General features: G+C 40.8%; 1 protein-coding gene across 1 annotated transcript in view; it reads left to right on the plus strand.

The window, feature by feature from the left end:
- Nucleotides 1–13,080, plus strand: part of tbkbp1 (TBK1 binding protein 1) — a 77,671-nt gene continuing 64,591 nt past the window's right edge. The window contains exon 1 of the mRNA XM_024803529.2: nt 1–444. The gene's annotated coding sequence lies outside the window, so the exon portion shown is untranslated. The remainder of the gene's footprint in view (nt 445–13,080) is intronic.

Raw genomic sequence — 13,080 nt, forward strand, 5'->3', positions numbered from 1 at the left:
CTTCTGCTGTTTGGGGACTCTGTAAGGACTTAATGCGTCTGGACTACAGGGTCGAAGTGTTATAACGTTCGTGTTTGCCTCAGTTTGCTGTCAGATTCTTAGCTCTCCCTCTAAAATGCAGGGTGACTCAGGCAGGAGACATAGATGTTCTCGTTAAAAGGAGAAACTAACGCTGCTATTCCCGCGACATCATCATCCCACACTAGTGGAGCTCCACGGTGCGCGATGTGATGCTCAGTCCTGCACAGTAGCAGCTACAGGAGACGTGCTTATCCCTGCCACAGGCGCACAGGAGCACGGGAGGAGGAGGACTACAGGAGCGGCCAGCGGGTTTTTCCCGGGCACCGGACACACCGTGAAACAGGACGCTTTTCCAGGGGGTGCTGTCCCCCCGCTTCCCACTCTCTCCAGCGATGGCATCCACGGATCGATCAACGGGAGCGCGTGAGTTTTTCTTCTTTTATGCAAACCGTGCAAAGGCTTTCATGTGACGGACATAGTGTGTGTGCGTGTGTGTGTGTGTGTGCTGGAGATAGAGAGCAAACTGCATGTCTAACACCACAGCCATGTTTTGGTCATCGCACTGATCGCCTCGTGTAAAAAAGAAAAAAGAAAAACGGGGATTTAAGATTTTATTCTTCTTTTTTTTTTAAAATACAGCATACAACTGTGTTTATTTATTATACGCTCAATTTATTTGCCTACAGCTGATGCGTAGCTCTCCTTAAAGGAGACGCGTGTGCTCGCTTCTCTGGCAACATCAGCACCACAAAGAGCGATGCCCCTGGCCGCAGGCAAGCTTCAACTTCGGCTCCGTGCTCCGCGCTCAACGCGGTCAGCAAAGTGTAGACTACATCTGTTGGCTAGTGGTTGTCAAATCTGCTTTTCTCACTCTATATTGCTACTTAGGAGAGTTATGGAAAACAGTAAATTCTGCACAGCCTTCTATATATTTTCACTGCAGGCATAACTATCCTCTTAAAACCCTGCGAGAATATTTGGGAATTTCAGACATTTTCAGACTGAAAATATGCAAGCTGTTCTCGCAAAGCCACGCTTTCTTTCTCTTTTCTGTTGGTGCTGAAGGGGGATGTGTGCTCACTGGATTGTAGAAGCGGTCTGTGGAGCATTTCTGGCTGTGAAATACAAACAGTGCGCATCGGCTAAGTAAAGACAAATGAGAGAAGGAGGTGAAAAGGAAAACAAAGACTTGCCCTTTTCTCGTGGAATAGAAACACTTGCGTATGGATGTAGCTGTTCTTCGTGGTTCGTTAATGTGTTCGAGAAAAATGGAAAAGTCACGGAAAAACAGCCACGGGTTAAGAAAAATCTCACAGCAGAACTTCACCCATGTATTCGCCTCTCCAAACAGAATTTGACTGTAATAGTAAGCTAGAGTGTGAACTGGGGAAAAAAATCTATCAAGTTTCATGCTGATGTCTCCAAAATAAATGTGTCTGTTTAACTGCAAAGCACACTCATCACTGAAGTAAACCGTCAGTAACTCAGTATCACATTTTTTGTCTATTTTGTAGATAGAAAAGAATTTGACCCATTGCTGATCCTTAAGCCGGTGGTTCACCAAACCGAAAGGGCTTAAAATTTGAATCTGAAGCAAAGTAATGGACAAGCTAGCTGACCAGGATCCGTCCAGCCTGGTATATAGACACAGATACTTGTGTTTAAGCTGCATCTCCTGGTTGTATGAATGTGGGTTGATGTGACTCCTGCACATGAGATGGAAATGGCACAGTGGAAACCAAGAAAATGGAGATTTGTAAGAGGTGTTTAATTAAAGTTGGAGAAAATGCTGTTCTAACCAAGAGCTTTTGGTGTATAAATCACACCAAAGCATGAAGTGAAAAATGAAGGAATGTGATACTTGAACAGGATCCAAGACTTGACTCTTAGGTGTGTGTTTGTGCCTCCAAATCTACCCCCTGACGTGGAATTCATGGTTTTGCATTTTTGTTTGTTTGTGTAGCTATTCAGCTGGCCTGAGTAAAAGTTTATGGATATGCAACCGTTGCAGACATGCTTGCACGGAGCCCAAAAAGCCCTCGAAAAATAAAACAACCAAGAAAAGGAGAAAAAATCTCTTAGCCTGATGGAGATCATGGGCACCCCTGGTGACAGTACAAAGATGCAGCATGTAGACAGCAGAAAAGCACCGTGTCCTCTGTGCAGGGTCAATGCACAAAATAATTTTTGCTTAGGTCCTTGTGGTTTGTTTTTGGTGTGTTTGTTAGCAAATTTACTCAAAGTTTTTTGTATGGATTTGTATGAAAAGTTTACCCCGGGTGTGATTTGGTTGAGCTTCACAGTGATTAACTTTTGAGGTCAAGATCATCAAAGCCTGATTTTTATTTTTATTTTTTATTACTTTTACTATCCAAAAGTTAAAATGTCTGGTTATTATCCAATTAGGTCAAATCTCAAATTTTTATCTTACAAACTCAAACTTCTGAGAAAATAGCTACAATTGAGGAAGACAACTTGGAACTTCAATTTAATAACCCCAAATTTTGACGTATGGGTGTCAAAAACAACCCAGATCTCTGTAACAACAAACTTTGTTAAGGATTTTTTTTTTAACATCGAAAGATCGGAAAAAATTGCTAAATCTCCCATCATGTACTCACAATTCCATATTAAACTATAACGGCTTGATATTCCCACGAAAATGTTACAGACTAACTAAGAGTAACACAGCATGCTGCTCATCATTATTCATTCAGGATGTGTTTAGATTAAATTATATTGTAGTTTGAAGTCGTTTGTCTTTCTTTTATGACAAACACAAAATGTTTTTGCATAGAGTGAATATTTAAAGGATTCTCTCAAGAGTGGGCAGGGACATCGTGCTGAAAGGCAGTCGGGATTGTCTTCACGGGCCTCATAGCGTGTACACAGGTGCACAAGGAGGAAAGCGAACATTTGAGCATGAAGGAGGAGTGCCTAGACCATGAAAACCTTGAATATCTAATCACTCTTTTGGGACTAACATCCCTGATCCGAGTCATTATTTCACATGTTCATATAGCCTTAATAATTAGCACCATGCGCAATCTGTCAGTCACTGTCAGTGCCTCTGCAGTGGCCTGTAAGAGGGGTCAAGAGGTTACATTAAGAACGCTTAACTTTAAGCTTCCCATCCATCTACAGAGCCAGATCTTACCGGTCTCCAGACTTCAGTTGATTAGCACCACTTCAGCTTTCATCCCACCCTTCTTGTCAGTTCCCAGGGGGTCGCCTTTGAGGGAGCTAATTTAAGTAAGTGAATCATAACTTTACCTGCTAATCACCAATCACATAACCACTGTACTGCTGTATCGTCCCTCATGGGTCCGGGCTTGTTTTGCTGTTTTTCTGCCCTCGTTAATCATGTTTTTTTCCCTCCATGCTTTAAATTGGATCGCAGCGAGCTCCTCCATGCTTGAAGCTGTTGTATAATGTACTTTGTTATTTGCTGATGAGTGCTGTTGATGCTGTTTTTTTGGAAACATGATGCGCTGTGAAGTGAGGTTAGAGTATGCCAGTGAGTTTACTCTCATGAGGAAATGGCCTCTCAGACAGATTTTGTTTAGAAAATTATTAGATTTATGCCGAGGACACAGTCTACACCTAATATTACATATGTTATTTTGGGGTTTGTTGTGTTTTATTTGATTGTATTTAGACACACTTGAGGGGAAAGTGTGCATCCCCAGCTCTGGGATTGAGCTTTCATTGTGTGAGACACACCGTCAAGTGTTTATATCATTTTTTAATAATACAAAGTCTTTTTAGGGGCGGCTGTTTGGTGCCGGCCGACTTTGAGACTTGCTCTATGAGTAACTCCTGTAATGTGTTTAAAGACAGTGTTTGTGTGTATTTGTGTGTGTGTGGAAGGAGTGGTTACTGACGCAATCACACTGAGAACATTGGCACCTTTCATTGCACAGAGGAAGTGTTTTTCTGTGCTGAATGAATTAACGTGCCGAAGCAAATGAGAATCACAGCTGAAACAGTTGCCGTTTGCACGACTCGTTCAGGGTGCAAAATCTGAAAAATCACATCCTTTGCAATACGCAGAATCTTAAGAGCAGATTTGCTCTGCAGGTCTAACATTTAACCCTTCTGGAAAAGAAATGCTTTTCAAATCGTTGCCTCAGTTTTGCAAAATAGAGAAACGCAGTCGATTATTAGGTCTGCTCAGCTCTGTGAGTGGCACATTTCGGGCTCTGCTAATCACTGATGTTTTTTTTCCTGCAAAGTGCGCATTAAGATTCTGACATGCAAACATAAATCTGCTTTTCTGTTATCATTAGAAGAATTTCTCATCCAGACACGATTCATAATTAAATTATGCAAAGCTAAAAGCTGCCACTCACATAAATGAATAAAATCAATGCAACTTTTATATTACACAACACTACACACACACACTCACACACTATATTATAGATGGACGCCCACATGACAAATAATGTAATTTGGTTGCTACAAGTTTATAAATGTAATGCTTGTAATGTAGTCTCATGCTGTTGGCCTGAATGAAAGATAAGGCGTGGCGAACAGAAGTCTGATTGACTCAAGTGTTTCTGCTTCAAACTCCAAGTGAACTTAGTCATGCAACACATCATTTGGAAGCACAAAGGGATTTTTAGAGGGTTTCTCACATATGAAGTAGTACCCTTTAAGACCTGAAAAGGAGATATTGTGTAAGGTCAGTGGAGCTCCAATTATAGGGGTAGCTCCTTTGCAGAAATCACGACATAAAAATACACAAAGCTTGTGCAGAGCACTTTTAGGTAGGAAGTATTTTCTTTCTATTGTCTATTTAAGGTACATATCCTTATTTCCCAATGGGTCACCACAGTGGAGGGGACAAAACCCTCCTGTTTATACTAGGTACCACCACTAGGGGTAGGTTATTCGGCGTGTGAGGCAACTGTGCTAACCAACTAGCTAAGACTACAGGTCAAATTGTCATGGTCCTGGGTCATTTTGACCCAGTGTTCTTAGTTTTTCTGTAGTTTTGTATTTTGTTTCTTATGTCCATTGGATTGTTTGGTTTGGTATTTGGATTCCCCCTGTGTCCATGTTTTTATTGTGGTGTTTGCTCTGGTACCGTGTTCCCATCCTATGTGTTCTGTGTTCTCCTCATCCCCTCGTATTCATCCTTCTTCTCTGCCTCTCTGTCTGCCTCTCTCTCTCCGTGCTCATCTCTGTGTACTGTGTTGTGTTTAAGGTCCACATCTTGGTGTCAGTATCGTCAGTTTCGTGTCCTCCCTGCTCGGCCATGAGTAATTGTCTTCAGCTGTGTTCCCACTTCCCTCGTTACCTTCTGTGTATTTATGTCAGAGTGTCCCTTTGTTCTGTGTTGCGTCGTCCCTCTAGGTTGTGTGCATTTTCCGTGTCTTCCCAGCGCCTCAGCTTTTAGTTGCTCCCAGTATAGTTTTATATGACTTCTTATGTTCCTGTTAATAAAGACCGGCCTTTGAGTTCATCCCCGTGTGTCTAGAGCCGTGCATTTGGGTCCTCTCTTGCCTTCACACAGCCGCCGCATGACACAAATAATGCATTCTCACCAGGGAATTTACATAATCACGTTGCGTCAGATGCTATTTGTGTTTCATCATTATGCATGAGGTATTTTATGGTATTTTATTTTAGAGACTTACAAAATCAACTTCAGGAGGCTGGAGAGGTGCTGGTGACATAAGGTTATCTGCTATGAGACTGTGGTTCACATTTCCTTTGGACCATTATGTTTTGGACTTATTATCTGGGTTAGGTTCAGGCACTAGTGGCTCAGTCACAGCAGAGCACGGCAACCTCTTTGTGACTAGAAAAAAATCAGCAGTTCCCCGACATTTGTGTTGAGTTTTTTGCTGTTGCTGGTTTAGACTGAGGGTGTTGCAACCACTGAGTGACTGTTTTCGATCACACAATGGCTAAATACATTGCAACCTCTCTTAGACAGATTGGCAAAGCATTGCAAATAACTGGAGATTTGCAACACATTGAAATCAATGCTAAAGACCGCAACTCAGGGCATCTCTTTGCAACCAGTGATTCCACTCAGCTGCTTGTATTCTGCCTATATTCCTACATAAAAACAAGGTTGCTGAGCACCTGTGTCATTTCGCAGTTAGATTGCTGCCCTGAAAGAACTAGGTGAGTTTTTGTGGAAGATTTTTGAATTTCTGTTTCAAATCTGGCAGAACTTGAATTCAAACTGGCAACAGATTCACGACAGATGGCAACAGATTCCTGATTTTTGCCAATTTATGACAGTTAATCTCAAAGAGATTGAATGTAATGGCCATCTTGACCCCTTTCAATTACAACCTGATAGCAGACTGATAGGTGACCTACTCTTATTGATGTTTTATTGCAATCGTGACGCATCACAGTTGCTTTAAAGACAGCAGCTGACTACATGTGTTGACAGATCTGATCTCTCTCTCCAAAGAAACCATTTCAAAGGCAGTGATTAGGTCATGTCATGGTCTGCAACCACTGTTATATTGTAAAACCTGCTTGTCTAACACTATGTAAACACTTTGGGTGAAAACACACCCCATTGAAAAAACGTTAGGAGTTACAATCCCGCTTTGCCGATGCTGTAACCTGCTGTGTGCCACCAAAGAACTCCTTGTGTTTAACTAAGAGTTGCAATGCAGAGTTATACAATTGGTGGGTATAGAATACTTCCTTTGTGAAACTACTCAAGACAAGGTTTGTGTGTGTGTTTTTTCTTTTTTGAGTGCTGTGTTGGTTAACAGCAGGACACAAAAGAGAGCTATGAGTTCATTTGTATTGGCAGATGATCTTGGCTAGCTGTCCGTGGCTGCAGACTGAAGACAGTAGTTGGAGATGGCTGGAGAGCAGGACAAGCAGGTTTAATGCACAGTGAGCTGAGCCCAGGTAACTGAAATGAACCAAAGTACACGAAGAATACAAAACTAGGAACAAAAGCTGGCTCTAGCGTAAGTACATGAGAGACTAAAGGATCTGACAGCCAGTGAAATGAAGAGCTGGGGTATGTATGCAGCTGTGTCCTAAAAGAAGCCAATAGAGCTTAATGTTAGAACATTATGAATACAAAGTGTTCTCTAGTGTTAAAGTCATAGGCGGCATTGAGGTTTTTTAGTTCTTTAACAACTTCTAGCTCCTGACAGACAAGAGTAATAATTAACACCAACAGTTCTTGTCATTAAACACAAACATGTACAGTTTGGGTTTTTTAACATATGATTAACGCTGCTATTTTTATTGTGAGGATAGTTGGATGAGTCATTTTATTGTTCTATATAAATCTGTGTTGTTTTTCTTCCCTGAACCTTGCCGCCCTGCTGGACTGAATCTGGGAGCTGTCAGCACGTTAAGAGTGACAACGCTGAGCAGTACACACTGTCTTCTTCGTACAAAGCATAACTGTCGTTATCGTCTTCTGCAAACGAGATCTTTCAAAAGGCAGTTCTGACATGATAATGCATTGAAATAGTCAAAAACATGCAGAAAGATTGAAGCCATTCAAGCAAATAAAGGACAGAACATAACACAAAGGACAGAAAGTCGTGTTCTTTAAAAAAAAAGAAAGAAAAGTTGGCAAAAATTCGACTAAAGCAAGTATGCAGGATTTTTTTAATGTCGTAAAGACCTTGGCCTCTCCAGCTTTCTGCTCTGTGAGTGACAAGCTGCTTGTGTTTAACTGCTGTGCTCTTTAGACTGGCTTCAAAAGCAGGATTTAATTTAAGACACTGCATGCGTTATTTCCTCTCATAGCTGAGTGTTCACTGTATATCGGCTGCATCAGGACGGCACAAACTGTTATTGCACGTCTGTCTTCTTCGTCGTGACGCTTGCACAGCCTGCGTTGGCTTATTGCAGCTTCGACGATAGCGTTAATGATGTTCTCACCTCAGGGGATGTCACGGGGAGATGGGATTAATGACAACGAATAATTTTCTAATGAATTAGAATTAATTTGAGTGTCAGGTCAAAATGATGACGTAGAATTGATGTAAATGGATTGCATCACAGCTCAGAGGTCTGCTGGGATAATAAAGTGTTTATTATCCACTAAATGAGGCGGTTATTTCCAAAATTTATTGGCCTTTGCTGTCATCTTGAATTAAGTCTTTGATCGATTCTTAATTTAAAAATATTGATTATTGCAGCTTTCTCTAGCTTTATTAAAACCATTCTGTTCCACACTGTTAATACGTATTTGATCAAACTCAGGCCTCACTTACAGCCCAACATTTAATCAAAAGGAAATTGTGGATTTATGTCAATGTATTTCATTAGTTAAATTATAGGGGTTTAGTTTTATGGATGGCATTGTTAGATTAACAGTAACTCTCAACGAGGTTATTTGGCAAGAGATACGACATTGCTGCAAAATGAGGCACAAACAGTCACGGTGCACGGCATGCAAAAGTCTTGAGCCTTCCCATTTCTTTATAGTTTCTTTATAGTGGTTTATAAATTCAATTCAATTCAATTTATTTATAATGTGCCAAATGACAACAACAGTCACGTCAAGGCCCTTTATATTGTATGGTAGAACCTGCAATAATGCATACAGTGAAAAACTATCATATGATTCCTATGAGCAAGGGAGGACAAACTCCCTTTTAAGAGGAAGAAACCTCCAGCAGAACCAGGCTCAGGGAGGGGCGGGGCCATCTGCTGCGACCGGTTGGGGTGAGAGAAGGAAGACAGGATAGATCCCAATACCTATAAATTATTCAAGCATAAAAATGGCAAAGGGATGAATTGTGTTATGTCTACACATAACTGACAACTTGGCAAGAACCTAGCAACCTGTCAAAATAACACACAGTTTGTTCCCATTTCTTTAGCTAAATCTATTTAAAAAATGCAAAACATAACACAGTTTGACAGGCATAAGATACTCAAAATAATCAAAATACAGGCGTCAACAATGTCACCATTAAGCTTTTTTGTTGCTAGGAAGAAATTTTTTTTTAAATTGTTTATTTTTTTTTACAGACAATGGTGCACATAGAAGTTGCAATTAATAATCCACTTTGTTCACTCAGCACCTTGATGATGCTGTAGTTTCCACTCAGCACCTGAGAGTCGGGCTCAGCCTTAGGAACATGAGGTCGTTTGTCTCACTCTGCAGTATCATCACTGGTGGCCAGCGAACATTAGACCGATTGCATGCGCACACACAGCAAGGAAGCATCCTGCCTAGAAACAGTCCCGACATAACTCTCAGATAGACAATTTATGCAAAACTTGTTTCATTTTCCTCCAATAGATTCGCCACTGTTCCATACTTTAGCTTTCAGTGTCTCCTGCCCCTGGGTCAGCTCGCTGGGAGGATCTACTCACTTATGTGTTCATATACATAAATATGGACGTTTATGTAAGCTACTTACTGACTGAATCACTAAATGAAAAGAGAGAGCAGAGGCCCTGCTGGCTGATGGAATATTCATGGATGGCTTTCAAGGGTCACCAGGGGTAAAGGAAGAAGGAGACAGGGAGAAAAAACAGGGAATGACTGCCACTAACTGCTGTGTGTCCTGCCTTTATGTTTTGTTCATGTGATGTCTCTATTTAGGCCTGGCTGTTAAATAAGTCAAAGTATTGCAGGCTAGAGCAAGTCAGGTACTCAGTTGTGTAAGTCACTGCAGCAGGTTTCTCTGTTTGACATCTGTGAAAATAGAATTTTCTAACAGTCATCATTTTGAGCTAAGATAATGACCATTTCCGAAAGATGCTAACCAGTCACGACTGGTGACTAAATGTTAATCATTTTAATAGAGAAAGCACCAAAATCCAATTAAGCACAACCCCCAGGCTCACCTGCATAAAAACAGACATAAGAGGCTTCTTTTGAAGTACGGTTGATAACGGTGATTGGTTCCAGAGCACAAAGTGTCTCTTTTTAATCCAAATAAAAGCAAAAGTAATGTTAAGTCAGTGATAGACAGTTCCCATGAGCCTCAAAATCCACTCAGATTTCACTAATCAGGTTTATGGCACAGTGGAAAATGCTGCACAACTTGTTACACCTGGAGAACATATAGGTGACAAAGCTTTGATAATTTCAGGGAATAAATCCTCTTGAGGCGACCTCCTGGTTACCTTCAGGAGACAAAAAGGTAAAAAAACAACAACAAAAAAAACCCAAACAAATCTGGAGACACAGATATAAATATGTCCTTTTTTTATTACAATACTTTGATGTTGTGGTTTAAAATCTTTTTGGAAATAAACGTTTGAGAGAAATATCAATTTTATGCAACTCTGGGAGAATTTCAAAGACATGGGCATCAGTTTTATGAGTACTGACTGCTAAGTTCAAGTCCAAAAAGGCAAAAAAACAAAAACCCTAAGCAGTCACACATTCAGATATTAACAGCCCGTCCCCTTGTTATCCAAACTTGAGTGAATGGAATTATTATCCAAGCTGTCCATTGTCCACTGAGCTGTGAAAAATGCTAATGGCATTTAGAAATGCTCCATTTCAGCTTCTACATCCAAATAAAGTCGTTCAGATGAGATACTGAGGGAAGTCGCCTGAACGCTTGAATATCTTGCCATGTCAGTGTAAGAGTTTATCATACTAGATATAACAGATGATTAAAACTACAAAAGTAATAAATTGTACAACGAGGTGATGAAAGCATTCCTCAGAGACTTTGGTCCATATTGACATGATAGCATCACAGAGTTCCTGCAGGTTTATTAGCTGCACAGCTGTCATGCAAATGTCCATTTGAGTGCATTAAACTCACTGTCATGTTGAAAGAATCACTTTGAGATTATTTACATTTTTTGACATGGCCTGTTATCCTATTGAAAGAATCAAACCATCCGTAACAGATGGGAGAGGTCAATGTGACCAGAAAGCCTTGCATTTCTGCACATGTCAGTCTACTTTGAATTTGTGTTAATCAATTCTCTTGAAATAAAAAAATGCAGTGTATGAATTCACTTTGCTCTCTGTCTAAAGACCTTTTTCAAAATGTTTTTATATAACTGTGGTGTAATATCTGTGGGCTAAGAAAGTGACCACTGATTCTCTCTTTACTGCTGCTTCTGTAAAAGCCAGGGGCAGCCCACCTGCATCGAGGCTCTCCTTTCAATCAGAGTTTTGGCTTTGGTTGAGTCACTTTACCATATTCTTTCAAGCCTCACTTCTTTCAAACTCGTCTTTGCTGCTCTGAGAAGAAGAAAAAACCTCACACCTCCCACTGCCCTGTCACAACTGTTTCTCCATTGTTCAGCAGAAACCCCACTGACTGCACCAAATACCACCAAGACTTTGCACAGCAGTAGAGCAGGAAGGTGATAACGAGGAATGACTTTTTAATAAATATATATATAGATATACATAAAACACCTTGAACATTGTGTTGCAGCTGCAGGGATGATATAACACGGTTGTGTTGCTTTTGTTGTTGGAGGACACCTGGTTGCTGAGGAGACTGAAGGAGTGATGTAACAGTAGTGTAATGTGACCACTCACTCTCTCTGCCCACTCAAGGCACCAAGCCAACCAACAGAGGGATAATGTAGTGTAATATGCATGCTGTTAGTGCGTGTTTGTGTGTATGGGTGTGTGTGTGACCAGATCAGCTGTGTGACAGAGACTTGTAGTAAAAGCAGAGCAAAAGAGGCATAAAAAGGATTGTGTGTGAGACATTGAGAAATCCTTGTTCGGGAAGGAGGTAGAAAGTCCGTTTTGGGCCTGGAGTCTTCGTGCTCACTGGGGATTCATGTGATTCTTTTTGTGTCTCTGTAAAACCAGGTTACCCACTTGCTTGTCACTCGTTACAGGACTTCCTAAGCTTAGTCTGGTGCACCTAAAAATATCTCCTCACACTATGAGAATGCCCCACCAGTGCTTTGTATGCCTTTTTGTTGACATCTCTGAAAATGTTTGCCGTTTTAATGTTGCTGCTGCTGCGACTTTATTCATCTCCTTTTAAAGACGTATACACACATATATACTCAAAACCGAAGACAACCTTCCTTTCAGTCTGTACACAAGTATGTCAGATTTTGTTTTACTCAAGCCAAGAAAAAAAGAGCAGTCAGGCATATTGACAACCTCTATCAGAGGAAAGATGCCTGCTTCTGGCTGGAGACAGATCCGACCAACAAAATGTCATCAAACTGACTCTGAGGATACAAAGAATAATTTCATTTGAGGCATAATCTTTGGATTCTCAGCACAGCACAGCCACAGCACATAGATTTCCAATAAATATGTAGCTGACAAACAGTGTGCATCAGATCGAGTGACACGCAGGTCACACAGGAAGACTGAGCGGAAGCACAATGATCTGTTTGGACCTTCAGCAAAAACAGTGCTTGTTAGTTTTCCAGTGCAGGTCAGGGGGGGTTATCCTAAAATCTGATATCCAATTCTTGACCACAAGTGGCACTACTGAGCCAATGTCCTGATAACAAGAGGTATGAGCATGGAGATGAATGTCTGCTAATGATCAGTGACTTCAGTCTTCTATATGGCTCATGGCTAATCTGCAATTCCTGTTCCATCTACAGTAAAACCCCCCAAAAGTAAAAGTCAACCCCACTATTAAAGTTAAAAGACATGACATAAATGAGGCCCTGGTGGGTTCCAAAGCAGCTTGCAGACAAAGTAGCAAATATAGGCAGGCTAAAGCAAGTAAAACAATTAAATGAAACATTAACAACTGGACAGAAAGGAAACTATCAGCTGATGTTGGCTGGTATTGCGATCAGCTGATCTGCTGGGACTGCAGGCTGAGATTGACTTTGTGGTCTGCCTGAACTAATAATATAGTCAATTTTTTATCATGCCTCCCAGGTATGCAACGTCTCTCAATCTACTTCATACACATCCAGAATTGTGAGGAGAAAGAAGAAATAATAAACAGAACGGGATTTACTAGTTAAGTCGGAGATCAAAGAGCGCCTCCTCATTGGAATCCGTACTCCGTTTAATTTTATTAACAACGTTTCAAGTGACTACAAGTTTTTTTCTGAGGAAAATACAGAAATAAAAAAAGAGGTGCATATGCAGAAAAACGACGAGTGACATTTTAATGATCTACT

This window comes from Maylandia zebra, linkage group LG8, assembly GCF_041146795.1.
Source record: "Maylandia zebra isolate NMK-2024a linkage group LG8, Mzebra_GT3a, whole genome shotgun sequence".
NCBI lineage: Eukaryota > Metazoa > Chordata > Actinopteri > Cichliformes > Cichlidae > Maylandia > Maylandia zebra.